This window comes from Echinops telfairi, unplaced genomic scaffold (assembly GCF_000313985.2).
Source record: "Echinops telfairi isolate 266 unplaced genomic scaffold, ASM31398v2 ScPeMD7_443;HRSCAF=831, whole genome shotgun sequence".
Lineage (NCBI taxonomy): Eukaryota > Metazoa > Chordata > Mammalia > Afrosoricida > Tenrecidae > Echinops > Echinops telfairi.
Genome location: NW_022104341.1, coordinates 20,122,138 through 20,141,146, shown reverse-complemented (window position 1 = coordinate 20,141,146; position 19,009 = coordinate 20,122,138). Strand labels below are relative to the sequence as shown.

At 36.0% G+C, this 19,009-nt stretch overlaps 1 protein-coding gene across 2 annotated transcripts in view; it reads right to left on the bottom strand.

Moving 5' to 3' along the window:
* Positions 1-19,009, bottom strand: part of DPYD (dihydropyrimidine dehydrogenase) — a 1,157,760-nt gene that overhangs the window by 993,094 nt on the left and 145,657 nt on the right. The gene's annotated exons all lie outside the window — the stretch shown is intronic.

Sequence of the window (19,009 nt, the reverse complement as noted above, 5' to 3'; positions counted from 1 at the left end):
CACTTACTTATTTTTGCATGATATTCATTAATATTGAAACATAACATGAAGGAATACATTTAGACCAAAATCATCCCTCTGAATTTTATGACACATTAGATTTCATGTAGAATTTAGTGGTATATAGATTTTTTAATGGTTTAGTGTTTATTTATGAATTTTAAAAGAATTAAATATCTTAACAATAAATGTGTTCTTTATTAATACGCTCAAATTGAGGCTAAGTACTCTGGATTTTAGAGAATCAGAGAGGTTATGAAACAATTTATAAACGTGCCATGGGAGCACTGGTGGCAGTAGTAATACATTGGGCTGCTAACTAACTCCAAGTAGCCAGTTCAAGACCACCTGCCTTCTCATGAGAAAGATGGGGCTTTCTACTCCCATAAAGAGTTACTTACAGTTCCTAAAACTCACAAAAGCAATTCTACTTGGTCTTATACGGTCACTATGAGTCATCATCAACCCAATGGAAGTAAGTTTGGTTTGGGGATTTTGAAGAATTAGTTGCATGCTCTTAGAAAGACAGTCTGGAAAACCTTGTGGTCAGTTCTGCTTGGTCCTACAAGATCGCTAAGATTCATGACTACCTCTGGCTGCGGGTGGAAGAATTACTTGATTTACCAATATACTGATGGATAAACTTATTTTTACCATAGTTTTTTTTTTAAAATTACTCACTTAATTTTAGGCATTAATTCCGATAATATAGTTAAGGATATGCTTAGATTATTTAAAAAGTATTTATTGGCAAAATAAAGTTTTTGAATAGTTAATTCTGAGTAAAAGTTTTTTTCTTGGCTATATCCACTGGAAATATTTTTTCTGTTTAGTCTTTCTGTAGTGTCTTCTCATGAAAACTTTAAAAAATTTTAATGATTCTCATTTCATCAATTATTTTTAATATGTACTGTTTTCTTTGTTTTTTTAAGGAATCTTTGTGTCTCTCAGGATATAAAGATATTATATTTTCATCAGAAAGTTTCATTATTTCACATTTATAGCTAAAAACATGAGGGATAGTTAATTCAGTGTGGTATAAGATAGGTAATCACATTGTAAAGGTAATCAACTAAACCAATTTATTGAATAGCTCATTCTATCCACAATTCAGTGAAGATTTATTTTTTTCAAAAATTAATTCACAGTATGTGCAAGGATCTGTTTCTGCAGTCTATTTTGTTCCACTAGCTAATTGGCTAAACATGAGCAAGTATCACATTAACTTAATTATTTACATTCATAAAAAATAACTACTGCAAATTAATATGCAAAAGATAAATAAGCCAATGGGAAATTGTTTTATATAGCACTACATAGAAGAAAATAGCCAATATTCAATTTTTTAAATGTTGAATTTCATTAGTTATCAAAAGCCCCCAATAAAATGATTTATATATAAAGTTGAAAAAAATGCAAATAAGAACCACAATGTTGTTGTTAAGTGCTAGTCAATCCTTTCTGTGCTAGTTACATAATCTGGTGTTGATCTGAGGATTATGTGAAGGGGTGGAGTCTAGCCTGTCAATCATTGTATAGCCAAAGAGGCCTCTGTGTGGGCATGGCCTTGCCCTGAGGATTCTGGGAATCCGGGATTTCCTCCTTGGATGAAGGAGCCAGTTTCTCTCTCTCTCTCTCTCTCTCTCTCTCTCTCTCTCTCTCTCTCTCTCTCTCTCACTCACTCACTCACTCTCTGTCTCGCTCGCTCACTCGCTCTCTCTCTTTCTCTCTCTCCCTCTCTCTCTCTCTCCTCACTCTGACTGCCCTGAGCTGAAGAATCCACATGGAGATCCTTGCTAGCACGGAGATGCTTACAATTCCACTGGATCTGCAAAACTTCTCACACACTGATCTGTGATCTTCCTGCATTCAGCATCATTGCATGTGTTTTGTGAGGCTGAAGAGGACTTTATAGATTGGTATTGGACATATGGGCAAATATTGGATTTATAGAATTGGTTTGGACTGGGCTGGGATTTTTCTCAATATTCAATTGCTTTTGTGTATAAAGCTCTTTCTTATACACATATGAGAGTCTATGGATTTGTTTCTCTAGTCTACGCAGACTAACACAGTTTCCAACCCATAGCAACCACAACGTTAGCCAGTCCTCCAACATCCTCACAATTATTCCTATACTTGAGCTCATTGCTGCAACCACTGTGTCAATCCATCTAGTCAAGGACTTTCTCCTTTTTGCTGCCCTCTACTTTACCAAGCATAATGTCCTTCTTTAGGGACTGGTCTCTCATGACAACATGTCCAAAGTACATGAGAAAAAGTCTCATTCTCTCTAAGGTTTCTGAGGTAGTAAATCTTGACAGGAGCACATATATCTCCTCGTGAGCCAGTGGTGGGTTTAAGCCTCTGACCAAATTGTTAGCAGTCCAAAGTTTGCCCAACGGGGGCACCAGGGCAAAGGATATCAAAAGGCAATTGTTAAAAATTATATAAAATAACTACTAAGTAGAATATGAAAGATATTCAACATTGTCAATCACCTATATAATGCAAATCAAACCACCAAATACTCACTAAATCAAACCCTAAAATACTGCCATTGAGTTGATTCCAACCCATAGTAACCCTATATGTGGTTTCCACAGATATACATCTTTATGGGGGCAAACAGCCTCATCTTTCTTCCATGGAGAGGCTGTTGGCTTTGAATGGATGCTCTTTGGATGGTTATAATCAAAGATTACTTTGAAAAACCTTAAAGAATGGCATAGTGCTTAAGATTTGTGTGATCATCTGTATGTAATTACAATGCAATTACAAGTCTGAAAAAGAGAGTTTGTATTCTGAATTAGAAATCATAATGCAATTACACACCACTATAGTTCAAATTAAAGAATAAATATAAAGCACATCAAAGTGTCTGCAATAATAAACTTAAATGCTAACCAACAGCTGTTATTTTATTATTTGTTATTATAATTTTGTTCTAAATACTCAATTCCTGGAACTGGTTCAACTTATCTTGATAAGCTTTTGACACTTAACTAATTAAATTATGAACTTTTGTTCTTTTTTACTGATGGGTTTTAAAGAATGGCATTTGTACAATTACAATTGCTGAAATATTTGGATGAGGTAGGCCATTGAAGAATACTTTTCTAATATTGCTGGAGTATAAATTAATTAAATCCACTCAGAAAATATATGTTTTCCTATCTCATTTGTGTAAATACTGGCCATAGGGCAGAAAGACAAAAGGACAAAAAAATGTTACATCTAAGCAAATAAAAAAATTTCTAGATAATAGTGGGTTTATAATTTTTATTTATTTTAAATTTATTTATTTAAAATTTATTATAAAATATATCCAATGCATAAATAGAAAAATTGTTGAATTTTCAGCTATAAAGGAATAGTTAGAGTACTTTGACATAATGATGTTATACATTCCCTATAAATGCTGCTTAAGCAGATTTTTAACAAGCCAATATGTGTATAACACTGTGTAGTTTTTAAGACATTATAAATTACATATACTGCAGAACATGATTAAAATTATGGCAAACTAACAAGCAAAATCAATGATGACTAGAAATAAAATATTTATTCAAATTACTTCAGAATGTTGAAAAACGGGAAATCTTTCCCTTTTTTTAAAAGGGGAAGGATAATATTTTTTATTATGTAATTTTTTTTGAAGAATTAAAATAATGCATGACTTAGCACACAAGAGTAATCATTTCATGTTATAAATTATAATTGTTGCTGTTCTTTTCACCATCATAGGCATCATCCCACACTGCATACATACTTAAGAAAATTAAGACCTAAAATGTTTTTTCTAATTGTTATTTTGAGGTTAAGCAGCTAGTAATGCAGTGGAGAAAATGGGAGCAAATCTACTTCTTGCCCCACTCCCTAAGTTGGTGGGAGGTTTTCTGCCTTTCAACACTTTTTTTTCTTTCAAACTCATATCTTTGGACCTAATCCAGACATCATACAATTACACTTCTTTTGGCATTTCCGAATCTGTAAGTTTTGAGATCATGTTAAATTTTGACTTCAAAAAATTTCATAAGTGTGATACATAACATAGACATCATATAAAATATGTGCCAATGTATAGCTAAATTGGGTTTCAGTAGGCAAGATTAAGGGAATTCTTATATTTTTCCATTGTCCTATTTTTAAACTTTTTGAAAATATTTGCTTTCATTTTTTATAAAATAGAATACTGATATGATAACCATAAGAAAGTAATAGAAGTATCATGACTTTTCAAGATATCTTAATTTTATATTTTCTATCTAATAGTTATTTCACTGATAAAGACTCATGCTTTCTCTGCTTATTTAGCAATGTGTTTAGAAATCCTTTCATATTTCCTACTGTCCAAAAGTATATTGTGACTGTAAATTTGTATTGCTAAGTTTTGCAACTACAGAGTGATACTAGGAATAGAGGATGGGAGATATAGCTCCATAAAAGAAAAAAAATGCCATGTTATAAAGTTAATTACAATTACATACAACTTTTAACATGCAACATAATATACAATTGTACTCAGCTTTCTTAAGAAATAAAAAAATTTATTCATGGAGAGTATTCATTTCAACTAATTTGTCATATAATACAAATTATTTTCCCTAAAAAAATAAAACCAAAGAGTGTGGTTGTACTCTAACTCAGGGTTTCTGAAATTAAATTTAATTCTGACTTTTAATAGTTTAGCCACTAAAGAAAAAAATTATTGATGTTTCTGTGAGGGTGCACCTGACCCAATCCATGATATTTTCAAAAGAACGAACAGATCTGTCTTGGAAGAAGTATAACCAAAATGCTCCTTAGAAGCAAATGATGGCAAACAAGATGTTGTCTTATGTACTTTGAACATGTTCTCTTGAGAGGCTGGCACCTGGAAAAGAGGAAGACCCTCCATGAGGTAGACTGACTGAATGGCTGTAACAACAGACACAGCCATAGCAATTGTGTGGATGGCACAGGATTGGGCCGTGTTTCCGTCTGTTGATTCAACTGGATGGCACCTAACAAAAACATAGTCATATATTCTAATTATAATAACTTTCTCTGCAACTACATAGTAAGTGAATAGCACAGAACAAACATCATCAATTTAGGTGGAACAATATTAAGAGTCTCATTTAAATCTCAAAGTTGAAGAAACTTTCATAACCAGGTTTTGCCCCAAAGTATAGATTATTGTCTCTCCATAGAGAAAGCAATGGCATTTGTTACTCCCCTACAGATAGTCAATAAATCCGATGTGAAAATACATGTTTCTTATATTTTTGTTTTCCAATATAGACAGATAAGTAAATAAACAATAAATATAAATATGTATATTTCTTTTCCTAAAGGGGAGACCAATGGTAGCTGCCAGTAGGGACTGGAGTGTTTCTCTATAGGATAAAAATGCGGCCTTCTTCTTCTGTTAAGAGTGATAGACTTGAAAGCACAAGAGCAGTTCTACTCTGTCTTGTAAAGTCACCATGCGTTAGAATTAATTCCAAGCAACGATTTGTTTAGTTATCTGCTCTTGTGAAGACTGATATGCTGGAAAATCCTTGGACTTGACATGATGGCAATTTCGTTCCTAAAGAAAAGCTAAATTCACTGTCGCTGTGTCAATCCTGACTTAAACGGCGTCATTTAATGGGAATAAAGTGCTCCCCTTTTTTAACAGTTCCCTTCACACCACTTTGCTGTCACACAAGACAGCATGAACACCTGCTTTTGCTAACCCAAAGAAATGCAGCAAGGAATTTTATTGTTAATGAAAAAATGATACAAAGCAAAACATACATTTTGGCCTTTTTTTCTCAATAAGCCATTAAGGATGAACTCACACCCAAAGTAATGAGCTAGCTCTTTCCACAGGAACTATCCTCAACATACTGAGATGTCATAACTTTGAACTGTGCCTTCCTATACTATATGATTGTGTTATTTTGGGTTCCAACCCACCAGCAGTTGCAAAGCAGAGGCTATCTGCACCTTACGGAGCCCTGGTGGCACCATAATCAGCTATATACTAGGCCGCGGACAAGGTCAACAGTTGGAACTCACCAGCTCCTTTCCACGAGAAAAATGAGACTTTCTCTGTAAAGAGTTAGAGTCTCAGAAACCCACAGGAGCAGATCTACTCTATCCTGTAGGGTCACTGTGGATCAGAATAAACCCAATGGCAGTGAATTTTTTAGTTATCTGCTCCTAAAGACTGACTGGAGAGCAGTGTGACGGTAACGCGTACTCAAGGGTTATTTCATAGATTTTGGTCAGTTATCTTTTGGTTCTTGAAAGGCTGAAAATGTTTCCCATAAAAATTAAAAATAAGTGCTTCTTCACTCTATTCCATTTCGGCTTACAAAATATTTCATAGGAACACTCTACTTTGGGACAGCAAGAGAAACCTGTGATCTTTGACATGACATTTCTATTTTGTTTCATTGACTGGTTTCTGGGAAATTTTTAGAAACTTAGCACTTAGCAAGAGTGATCAACAAAATCAACTATCACTGTATCTGAATCTCATTTTAAAACAATAGTCTTGAATTAGTCAATCATTGAGCCTCAGGCTGCTATATGAAATATTTAATGTAATCATTAACATCAATGAAAGAGGCTGGTGATTACAGGACAATATTAAAGAGAAAATTTTAAGATCTAGCGTAGTCACTCCATAGACTAAAGCAATAATATCCAAGGCAAAAAAGGTCACAGAGTAAAGATTTAGTCCAGCCTGTTAAAATTCTACACTTTTGCAGCTTAGAATCAATTGCAAATGCAGAGTCCACAAAAATCTCTTTTCATCTCATTATTCATACTTTAAGCCCTTGAGGAAAAACTGTTTAATAATATGCAATGAATTTCTAAAAATCATGTTACTGCTTATAAAATTTATAAAACCTGCAAAAAAGAACGTTAATAAGAAATCTTTTGAAACATCATTGCACATTGAAATGTGAGAGTGAGTCAAAAAGTATGGCTACAAAATTATGGAAACCATATAAAATAAAATATGGTTGCTTCTCTCAACATATGCTCTCTCTAGAGCAGTGGTTCTCAACCTTCCTAGTGCTGCAACCCTTTAATACAGTTCCCCATGTTGTGGTGACTTCCCAACCATAAAATCATTTTTGTTGTTACTTCATAGCTGTAATTTTGCTACTGTTATGAATCGGGCAACCTCTGTGAAAGGGTATTTCAACTCCCAAAGGGGTCACGACCCACAGGTTGACAACCATTACTCTAGAGCTATACATTACTGAATGAGGTGTGCCTATTTCTCTAACAGTTCCCCCAAAGAATTCTGCATGTTTCCATTTATGCCTCATCAAAGAGACAGTGTGGACATTCTCTGGAGATACAAATCATGTTCCTTTCAAATGTTCTCTGAACTTGGAGAACAGAAAGAAATCTGTAGGGGAAAGAATAATTTGTCATGCAGATAGAGTAAGATCTCCCAAGGAACTTATTTTAGGATTGTCTTTATCTACCTCAAAAGAATGGACTGGTGCATTTTTATGATGGATAAAAATTCCATGGTACATCTTTCCCAGTCTTTTTCACCAATGAAATATTATAATAAAATATGCCAAAAGTAATTGGGCTTAGAAACCCAAAGGCAACTAGGCTTAGACTAATTCATTTAGCATGGCTAAAGTTGAAAGAATTGGGGAAAATAAAAAAAGTCAAGCCCCATGTTGCAAAAGTGAAGAAATCTATTGACCTATTATTAAAAAAGCCAGGAAAGATGAGAAGAATGTGGAACTAATACATGAAGTCACTATATCAGAAATAACTTGTTAACATTCAAGTATTTTAAGAGGTAGCATATGAGCCAGTGGTACTATACAGTCAGGTAGAGTATACTGAGAAGTGAATTATCTCTACTCCTGTCAAACCAGCCCAGAGAGAAGCAGTCTCCCTTAGATGGCTAGTATTCAGGGTTACATGCTCAAGGGCCTGACTGCCTTGGTTGGAAGGCTCGAGACCAATCCTATAAGCTTTTCTGTCTAACATAATAAACATGTCACAATCATGGTCTTATTCCCACTTTGGTAGTCCCACATCACATGTAATTGTTATGTATTAACCTTCACCAATCAAAATTTCGTGACAGTTTCCTTTGCTCCATGCTTTATTTAACTGGCATTCTCACTATGTATCCTTGGACTCCCTTTTGGCCTGTGCTAATGGTCTCCCTCATCTGCATGAAGTAGCTTTGGCTTTGACTTGTATTTGTCCAATTTCAGAATTAATAAATGCTGTCCTTAAACTATATTTGATATCAAGGTCCCTTTTTGCACCCTAAAGCAGGCAAAATGGTTGGAATACATGTTTCACATGTAACAACAAGTCTGGGATGACCTAGGACAAGGCAGTGTTTTGTTTTGTTCGATTATACACATGGTCACGACCTGTGGAACTGACTCCGCAGTATCTGAAAATAAGAACAAATACAAGATCACTCTGCTAGAATTTGTCTTTGGTTACCCACTGTATGCAGGAGAGATGTTCAAACAGGTTCTGTTTGGAATAAACCATGGCATGTACAAACTATAACCAGAGTCACAATACTTTCTGACTTAACTTTGTGGATGTATAGGAAATCTTTTTAAAAACACTTTGATAAGTTTTACTTTTCAAATCTATACTTTTTAACTATACAGATGGTCTGGCTGTTAAAATAATAATAATGCATTTCCATCCTTTTATATCTGTCACACTGGTCTGGATTGAGAGTGTAAAGAATGAGTATATTATTTTTTCTTTTGGTTCCTCAAAAGCCTCATCCCCTTCTTCCTCCTAGCCAACCCTGTTTCAGATTTAACCCTTACCTTGGAACCCATTATTGTGGGAAAGTAAGTTAATGAAAGATATTAAAGGAGAAATAAATACAATTATTATTATATATTTATTTTCTTAAGGCCCACTACTTGATAAACTTCAGAATTAAAAGTCACAGTGAGAAAACATAAAAATGCTATCTTGGTTACAGGAGAGAGAACAGATAGAGAAGATGTTAAGTATCCCCACTGAGCTCACTCTAATTCTAGGGACTGCGAAGAGTCAAATTTCCAAGTTAGCGGAGGATAAGCTACTGATATTTGAGGGCTTCTTCTTTTTTAATAAGAGTTACCTTAACTTTAAAACTTATTGTATTTCAAATAGCTAAAATCACATTCTGTCTTCAGGTATAAAAGCTAACTTAAAGAAAACTCGCTGTCATTAAGTTGATGTCAACTTATAGGGACTCTGTAGGACAGGGTAGAACTGCTCCTGTGAGTTTCCAAGACTGTAAGTGTTGATGGAGGTAGAAAGTCCCTTTGTTCCCCTAGAGAAAGGGTTGGTAATTTTGAACTGCCAACCTTACAAATCACAACTCAACATGTAACCACTACACCGCCAGACCTTCTCAGGTATAAAGGGAACCTTAAATGAGTATTAGGGTGAATAAAAGTAAAAGAAAGAATGTTCTATGTTTCATACCCCTTGAGTCTTCCTCAGGCAGCAGAACAATAAAGGAAAACAAGCACTACAAACATTTAAATAGTTTTGTTTGTTTTATGTTGACCAAAAATATTTCTGGGTTCTAAACTGGAAATCAAGCCCAAGATTTCTATTTTTCAAAAACAAGATATAAAGTTACAAAAGAAGAAGAAAAGTCAAATCTAGACATGATTTCCAATCAGACAAATATTTTTTTCTATATGTGATAAACATCTCAATAACATTAAACATCTGATATCCACTTTGTGGGAGACAAGGAGGCTACATTGTCATAACTACAATCAGTGATATTTCCCTAATTCTAGAGACAACTGTAGGGAAAATGGAGCCAATGGTCTCCTACACAAGACTGTTCTCAGTCCAAATCATGTGGGTGTGGACTTGAGAAAAAATGACTAACATTTGTCAATGGCAACTCTATACGTTATCCATTCTAGGAGATTCTGTGTGTCAGAGCAGTGCAATTCGAAAATGGGACTTCAGACATATATAAGAAATAGAAAAGTAATGTTCTGCTCTAAATAATTACCTTGACTTTGGTGGTGAATTTTACTTACTACGCTTCAAGTCTTAATTTCCTTTTACTAAAATCATCACATGAGAAAATTGTAACGCTCACAGGAGAAGAACGGTGTTTTGGTTTTGTTTTTAATTGTTTTAAATGTTTTTATTATTTTTGGTAGCAAAGAATACAAGGAAATCAAAGGTAAATGATATAAAGACAGCTATTGAATGAACAAAGTACTTCACTGGTTAATAAATGTAACAGAAACAAAAATTAGTTATTAATAAATCGCTAGAACAAAATAATGTCAACAACCTATATACATTGAAGCAAGACAAATGGAAAAAATACACACATACACACACACATACAAAAAAACAAAAGACATGAAAGGTATGGAATTTAGTATTGGTGAAGCATTCCAATTGCTACAGCAGAAAGTATTCCCATATAATTAGTAAAAACTCTATCTTCACTTTGACAACTTCAAACATTCATACTTCATAGCTCACACATTTAGTGTTCCTATTATTAATGGATGTTTGTAGCATTTTCCTTTTATTTTGAGTCATGCTACATTAGCAAATCTTGGGCTCTAAATTTTCCTAAGGTCACATCATTAAGTCATCTGCATTTTGAAGAGACAGTTCTTCCCGAAAGCATTTTATGCATCTTCCAATATGAATGAACCTAAGACAATTAAAAGTTGTCAAGAGTGAAATGTAAAGCTAGAAGATCAACATGTATTGGCATTGGAAATCTTGAAATGTGCAATCGTATGGTCTACGATGCCAGGAATGACAAAGTGAAGGAAACTAGTGTTATAGTCATCATATATTTTTTTAAAGATCTCTCAGTGGTAGGATAAGATCCACTAATATGAAAGGCCAGTTAAATAATCTATTTATGTAGCAACCACTAATGGCAAGGATAAAAAATTGTTTTATCCAAACTTTTCCAGTCTGAAATTGATCAAATGTGCAATCAAGATGCATTGATAATTATTGATGATGGGAATGCTAAAGTTGGAAACAAACAAGGATTAGTGGCTTTGGTGACAGAAATAACTTTATTGAATTTTTCAAGTTCAACAAATTATTCATTGGAAATGCCTTTTTCAACAACATAGAAGTGACTATACAGATGGACCCACCAGATGGAACACACAGGAACAAAACTGATTATATCTGTGGAAAGAGGGCACAGAGAAGCTCAATATCATGAATGAAGGCCAAGGACTGACTGAGAAACAGACCATCAAATGTTTATCTAAATGTTCAAGTTAAATCTTAAGAAAATAAAAACATGCACAAAAGAGAGAAAATACAACCTTGAGTCTATCTCAAGTTAATCTAGAGACCATCTCGAGAACAGAGTTGACACATTGAACACGAATGAATGATGAGCAGGCAGGTTGTGGGATGTCATCAAGAGCATGAAGAAAACAACCTGTCACTTAAGAGGCAGGAAGCAAAAAAAAAAAATAGCATGAATATCGGAAGACCACCTGAAACTTGCTCTTGAGCAGTCACTGAAGTGAATGGATGAAATGATAAAGTGAAAGAGAAGAGAACATTTTAAAGGGCAGCTCAGGAAGACAAGGTTTATAATGAAATTTGCAAAGACCTGAACTTAGAAAACTAAAAAGGCAGAACACTGAGCATTTCTCAAGCTGAAAAAAGTGAAGAAAAAAGTCAAGCCTCGAGGTGCAATGCTGAAGTATACTAAGTGCAAAACATTGAATGTTCATGCACGGGAAGCATCAAAAGTAGATGGGAGGAATAGACAGAGTTGCTGTACCAAAAATAATTTGTCACCATTTAGTTATTTGAAGGGGTAACAATCTAAGCTGCACTGAAGACATTGGTGATTAGCTCCAGAAATTGATGGAATAACAAGATGTTCCAACAAATACCCAAAATACTAGAGGTGCTCATTTTTATATGCCAAGAAATTTGGAAGATAATTTCTTAAGCAACTGACTGGAAGAGAATCATATTTTTGCTGGCCACAAAGAAAGGTGATATAACAGAATGTAACGGAAGTTTTTGAAAGACACAAGAGGCTCCAAAAGATTCTGGTAGGATTCCATTATCTTTTAGTTCCATTTGCCACAACATTTTGAGGCTCTAATTTATGATTAATATTGCATTCAAATAACATGATGTAAATAATTAAAAATAATTATAGCAGTACACCAATAGGGAAGTTCCAGAAATTCAAGGCAGATTCAGAAGATAATTCAGAAGATTCATAAGAGGAAGGATAGTATTGCTGACATCAGATAGATCTTAGCAGAAAGTAGAAACTACAAAACTTTTACTTGCATTTTATTGATGATACAAAAACATTTAACTGTGTGGTTTCACTGTGTGGTTCATAGCAAACTATGGATAACCTTGTGAAGAATGGTAATTCTAGAACACTCACCTGTGCTCTCGCAGAGTTGCTATACACACAGGCAATCAATTGACAGAATAAGGGGATACTGTGTGGCTTAAGATCAGTCAAGTTGTGCATCAAGGTTGTATCCTTTCACTGTACTTACTCAATATGTATGGTGAAGAAATAATCTGAGAAACTATAATGTATGCAGAAAATCACAGTTTCAGAATTGGAGAACTCAATAACAACCTAAAATATGCAATTGCCATTACCTTGCTTGCTGAAGGCTAAGAAGACTTAGTGAAAGTCAAAGACTGATGAAAGTCTAGGAGTACGGCCGACCTTTTGCATGGAATACAATACAACATAGGAACATAGCAGTAGGAAGACTTATGAGGATGGCACAGGACCAAGCAGTGTTTTGTTCTGTTGTGTATAGGGTCGTTATAGGTCAGAATGAACTAAATGGCCCCTAACAAGAACAATAATACAACATAAAGAAATCAGAAGTACTCACAACTGGACCTACAAGAAATATAACATGATGTGCTTGCCCTTCTGGTTCTCTGGTCTCTTGTTCTCTGATGATTGGACAGTGTGCAGCTGCCTTAGCTGGCAAGGCTCACTTCGGGCAAGACATCCCTGAGGGGAAGCCACATGGGCTTACCCTGATGCAGCCCTGGGTGCTGGAGAAGCTGCATGGAGACCACTGCCATGCTGAGAGATGCTTACACCACCACTGGATTCAAAGACTTTCTGCCCACTGGCCTGTGATCCTCCTGCATTCGGCGTCATTGTGTGTATTTTGTGAGTTTGAGGTGGACTTGTAGATCAGTGTCGGACATATGGGCGAAGTCGGACTAATGGGCTTGGACTGGACTGGGTTGGGATGCTTTCTGACTATATACTTACCCTATATATAAAATTATCTTATACATATATGAGTTTCTGTGGATTTGTTTCTCTAGTCTACCCAGACTAACACATTATGGTACTGGTAGTGGAGTACTGGAGAAACAAATCATAAGATGGAGAGTAGATGTTTGCTTGACCTCCCCCTCATGGTAGGTTTTCTTCTTTGGCTAGCCTGAGGTCAGATAAAGTCACACTGTTTACTCGGTTGTTTTCTGGAAAGAACATGGGAAATTAAAGTTTTGATTATTATGTTTGGTTGCAGTCTTTGGTTATTAATGTTTAAATGGTGAAAATGAATGTGATTAATGTATATTTTGAGCTCAGGGGTAGAAATCGCCATTTGAATTTCTCAGAAACCATGCTGCTTAAGGCAAATGGCTGACAGAAGGTCAAAATGCCTGACAGAAAGCCTGGATCTGGTTTAATGCTCTCAGAGACCTAATCTCATATTTTTTCTATAAATAGAATCGTTTAGATAAGGATTTAGACATGCTAAAATAAGGATTGAACTTGAATGTGTTTTTTTAATCCCTTTATTAGGGGCTCATATGACTCATCACAATCCATACATACATCAATTGTGTAAAGCACATTTGTACATTCATTGCCCTCGTCATTCTCAAAACATTTCCTCTCCACTTAAGCCCCCCGGCATCAGGTCCTCATTTTTCCCCTCCCCCCTCCCTCATGAGCCCTTGATAGTTTATAAATTATTATTTTGTCATATCTTGCCCTGTCCAATGTCTCCCTTCACCCACTTTTCTGTTGTCCATCCCCCAGGGAGGAGGTCACATATAGATCCTTGTAATGAACTTAAATGTTTTAAGAACTGAGTTTAATATCTGATTCTACTTTGTTTATACTTATTTCTTCTGCTTATTATTGATAAAATGATTGATAGAAATGTTTATTGGGAAGTATGAAAATAGAGAGCTTGTAAGCCCACCTACCACAGCTATTAATCTGATCTTTAGATGGGTTTAGGACACACCTGGAAGGAAGGCTTCATTGAGATTAGCCCCACCCAGAGCTTTGGAGTACTCAGGACATTAGAAGGAGAAGAGACATGCCTAGGGGCTGCTGACAAATTGGGGGGGAAAAGGAACTCTTTGGATTTGAAGTTTGAACCCTAGTGGTCTTTTTCCAAAGCTGGAAAAAATCTGGAACCGTGAAGAAAACTCCTCTCTAGGACTGAACATTAAAGGGGGCCTGTGGGCAGTATGAAATGCTTGCTGGGTGACCACCTGGATCCACTTATTGACTGGAAGTGGGAGAAATGCAGCAATAAAGAGACGGGTTGAGTTTGGCCACTGACACCAGAGGACTTGGTTTATAGGAAAAGGAGAAGACAAGGCTGCTTGACTGGTCTAACATTCATGACCTAGCTCAAGGGGGCTAGGGTTCTTGAATGTTTGTGACAGCCCACGGTCTAAAGGCAAGGAGAATAATGGGCACACTGTGGAGGCTGAGTGAGGCAGCCCACATTGAGTTGACCAGAACTGGCCAGATGAAGATATTTTTTGAGCCTGTGAACTGGTGCATATTGTTGCTGATTTTATGGATGGCCTGTCCTTATTTGACTTTGCTTATGGATGCAGACTTCATAAGGTTCCAACTGGAATGAAGAGTCTTTATGTCAAAAAATATGATTGTCTCCTCAGAGCACTGGGTTGATGTAAGTGGGCAGTATAGAAATTGGATACCCAAAGCTGGGGGAATGAAGGCCTGAAATGGTTGGCTTACAAACTTTCATAGGTGGGGGAATATATTCATAGGATTATAGGACTCAGGTGTAGTTACTTAACTGCAATTGTTAGGCTAAAGAATTGTGTACAGGTGCCAAGTTGGCAAGGGGTGGATTGTGTTAGTTAAGGTTTATTGTGCCAACCTGGACGATAAACACATGTGGGATTGATTGAAGGGTGGAGAGATAAATGGCTCAGTGAGCCTCACCCTTCTGGTTCTCTAGTCTCTTGTTCTCTGATGGTCGGACCAATGTGCAGCTGCCTTAGCTGGCGAGATTTACTTCCTGCAAGACATCCCTGAGGAGAAGCTACATGGACTTACCCCGATGCAGCCCTGGGTGCTGGAGAAGCCAGGCGGAGACCCCTGCCAGCGCTGAGATGCTTACAGTACTACTGAATTCAAGTACTTTCTACCCACTGGCCTGTGATCCTCCTGCATTCAGCATCATTGTGTGTGTTTTGTGAGTTTGAGAAGGACTTTGTAGATCAGTGTCAGACATGTGGGCTAAGTTGGACTGATGGGCTTGAACTGGACTGGATTGGAATGCTTTCTGAATGTACACTTACCATATATAAACTCTCTCATGCATATATGGGTTTCTGTGGATTTGCTGTTCTAGTTTACCTAGACTAACACACATGATAATGAAGAAAAGATTGAATTTCTCAAATATTTCATTTTACTTGGAACATCCATGGAAGCAGTAATCAAGAAATCAAATGATTGATTACATGGTGAGTTCGGAGGCAAAGGACCTCTTTAAAGTTTAAAAAGCACAGGTGCCATTTTGATGACAGAGGTGCACTTGACCCAAACCATGATACTTCCAATCATCTAATACGCATGAGGAAAAAAACTATGAATGAGTAAAAAAAAGAATTGATGTATTTGAGTTATGGTGTTGGCTAAGAATATTGTATATACCATGGACTCTCAGAGGAACAAACCAATCTGTCTTTGTGGAAGTAAAGACAGAGTGCTCCTTAGAAGTAGTGATTGCTAGACATTGTCTCATTTGCTTTGGACATATTATCAGCAGAGTCCAGTGTCTGGGAAGGGACATCATGCTTGGTAAAGTGGAAGGTTAGATAAAAGAGTCACACTTTCGAAAAGATAGTTTGACACAGTGGGTGCAACAATGGGATGAAACAGCATTGATTTTAAGGGACCAACTCAACAGCATTTAATAACGTGTGGTAGTTACATAATCTGGTGTCAATTTAGAGGATAACGAGTAAAGGGGTGGAGTCTGGCCTGTCAGTCAAGATATGCCCAATGAGGCCTCTGTGTGGGCATGGCTTTCTCCTGAGAATTCTGGGAACTCCTATTTTTTCCTCCTTGGAGGCGGAAGACATCTTGTCACTCTACTCACTCCCTTGGAGATTCTCTACTGGCAAGGCTGACTCCCTGTGAGACATCCCTCAGGAGAAGCCACATGGATCTACCCTGATGCAGCCCTGGAAGCTGGAGAAGCCACATGGAGACACCTACCAGCACTGAGCTGCTTACAACGCCACTGGATCCAAAGACTTTCTATCTATTCCCACTGGCCTGTGATCATCCTTTATTCAGCATCATTGCATGTGTTCCGTGAGTCTGAAGAGGACTTTATAGATTGGTATCGGATATATGGGCTAATATCAGATGCATGGGCTTGGACTGGACTGGCTTGGGATGCTTTCTTAATGTAAATTACTCTTTAAATAAAACTCTCTTTTATACATATTTTCGTGTTTATGAATTTGTTCACCAACCCCTGGCTACCCAGACTAACACAATAAGCAATAACAATTAGTAAAGGGTCGAAATGTATTTATCATCAATAATGGTATGCTTTGCAGGTTTGTGATAGATAAGGATGAACTACAGTAAAAATAGCTAACATTGATCCTTATCTAATATGTTAGGTGCTCTTCCAGGAGCTTCACCCAGTTAATATGCACAACCATAAGGTGTATACAATCTTTTTTTAACAAATGAGGGAACAGGCATAGTAAGATTAAGATATATTTTCCAAAATAATAGTTAGTAAGGTTTACATTTTTTTTTAAATTTAGAAATCCATGGCCATCAAGTTGATTTTGACCCATAGACACCATATAGAGTATCCAAGACCATACTTTTCAATTTTCTACTCATTTTGCTTTTATTAATCATTTTATTGGGGGTCTCTTACAAATCTTATAACAATCCATCATTCAATTATATTAAGCACACTTGTACACATGTTGACATCAACATTTCCAAAACATTTACTTTCTACTTGAACTCGGTATCAGCTCCTCTCTTTTCCCCTCCCTCCCCCACCCTCCCACCCTCGTGAATCCAACTATATATTATTGTAGTTCTTTAATGTCTTACATTGTCCGTGGTCTCCCTTCACCCACATTTTTGTTATTCGTCCTCCTGGGGGTAGGATATATTTCCATCCTTGTGATGTGTTCCCCCTTTCTTCCCCTCCCTCCCATGTCCCCACCCTCATGATATTGCTTCTCCCACTACCGTACCTGAGGGTTTTTTCTGTCCTGAATTCCATGTGTCAAGAGTTCTTATCTGTACCAATATGTGTAATCTGGTTTAGCCAAGTTTGTAAGGTAGAACTGGATAATGGTTAGTGGGGGTGGGAGAGGGAGGGGACAGAAACAATCAGGGACAAAAGGAATGATGTGTGTTCCATTGGTACTATATTCCTCAAGTTTTTAAGGTATGGTCCCAGAGGAAGACTCAAATTCTAAAAAAAATAATTCTAAACAATAAATTAAACAGAGCAAATATAATAATAGTTAAATTCAGATGCTGAACTGTATAGAGAACATTTTACTACTAGAAATATAAGGGTTACAAGCCGAGTAGTTGTTCCCTATGCATGATGCTTATTTCTGCCCATAAGAGCTATACTTTACAATTTAGGTAAATAAGAAATCCAAAATGCACATGTTTAGGCCAAATTAACACCCACAAATATTTAGAATGAAACAGCCTTTATTTGGGTCTGAGACACCACTGTGACAAATATAATGAGCAATTAAATTCCCCAAGTGTTCAGAATTTGGCAGTAATTAAAGTTGAATCTGGAAACTAAGCATCAAAAGAACTGGTTTGGTGGCCTTCTGCCAAATGAGTCCCCATGGGTTAACAGGAGGTCTAGAGTTTCAACTGTGATAGTACAGCATTTTATACCTCATCAATTGTTCAAAGATATAATACAGTAATGAGCAAAAGCAATATGAAATATCAACAGCAATATAAAAGCAAAATAAGACTTGTGATTTTTAAATGGTCAGGAATTTAGGTAAGATCTCTGAGATATCTTTGCTTCAACTAAACAAAAAAGAGCAAAATAAGACAGAATAAGGGAACGCAACAAGGCATTTACAAATATATATGTTGGATGAAACTAGGAAGAATTTTTTTAAAAGGGTAGAACATAGCATTATTCAATTTTATAGATACAGTGATATTTCCATAGGAATTAACTACTGTATTTATTTCATGAAATAATCAAAATAATGAGAATTTTAAAAATCTAAACATGGGGAATTCTAAAATTAATTATAGTAAATGAGGAAATAGTTCTAAATAATCTGAAGAGTTAATGACATAACTACTAAAACTTGAGTCAGAAATACTGGTAAATAAAACTTCAAGCTTATCAATTAAATTTCAACTCAGTCAAATTTCTTGAAAATCTGTTGTGTTTTATACATAATACTAAACACCAAGGATTTAATGATGAAAGACCTCATTTTGTTAAAATCTCCTAAGGAAATGGGAGAGGAAGGAAATAACTCTCCTGCGGAAGAGATACCTGTGAGTTTATTTTTTAGACATTTTAAAATAAATCATTTTTGTAGGGGCTTGTACAACTCTTATCACAATCCACATATACATCCATTGTGTCAAGCACTTTTGTACATTTGCTTCCCTCATCATTCTCAAAACATTTGCTTTCTACCTGAGCCC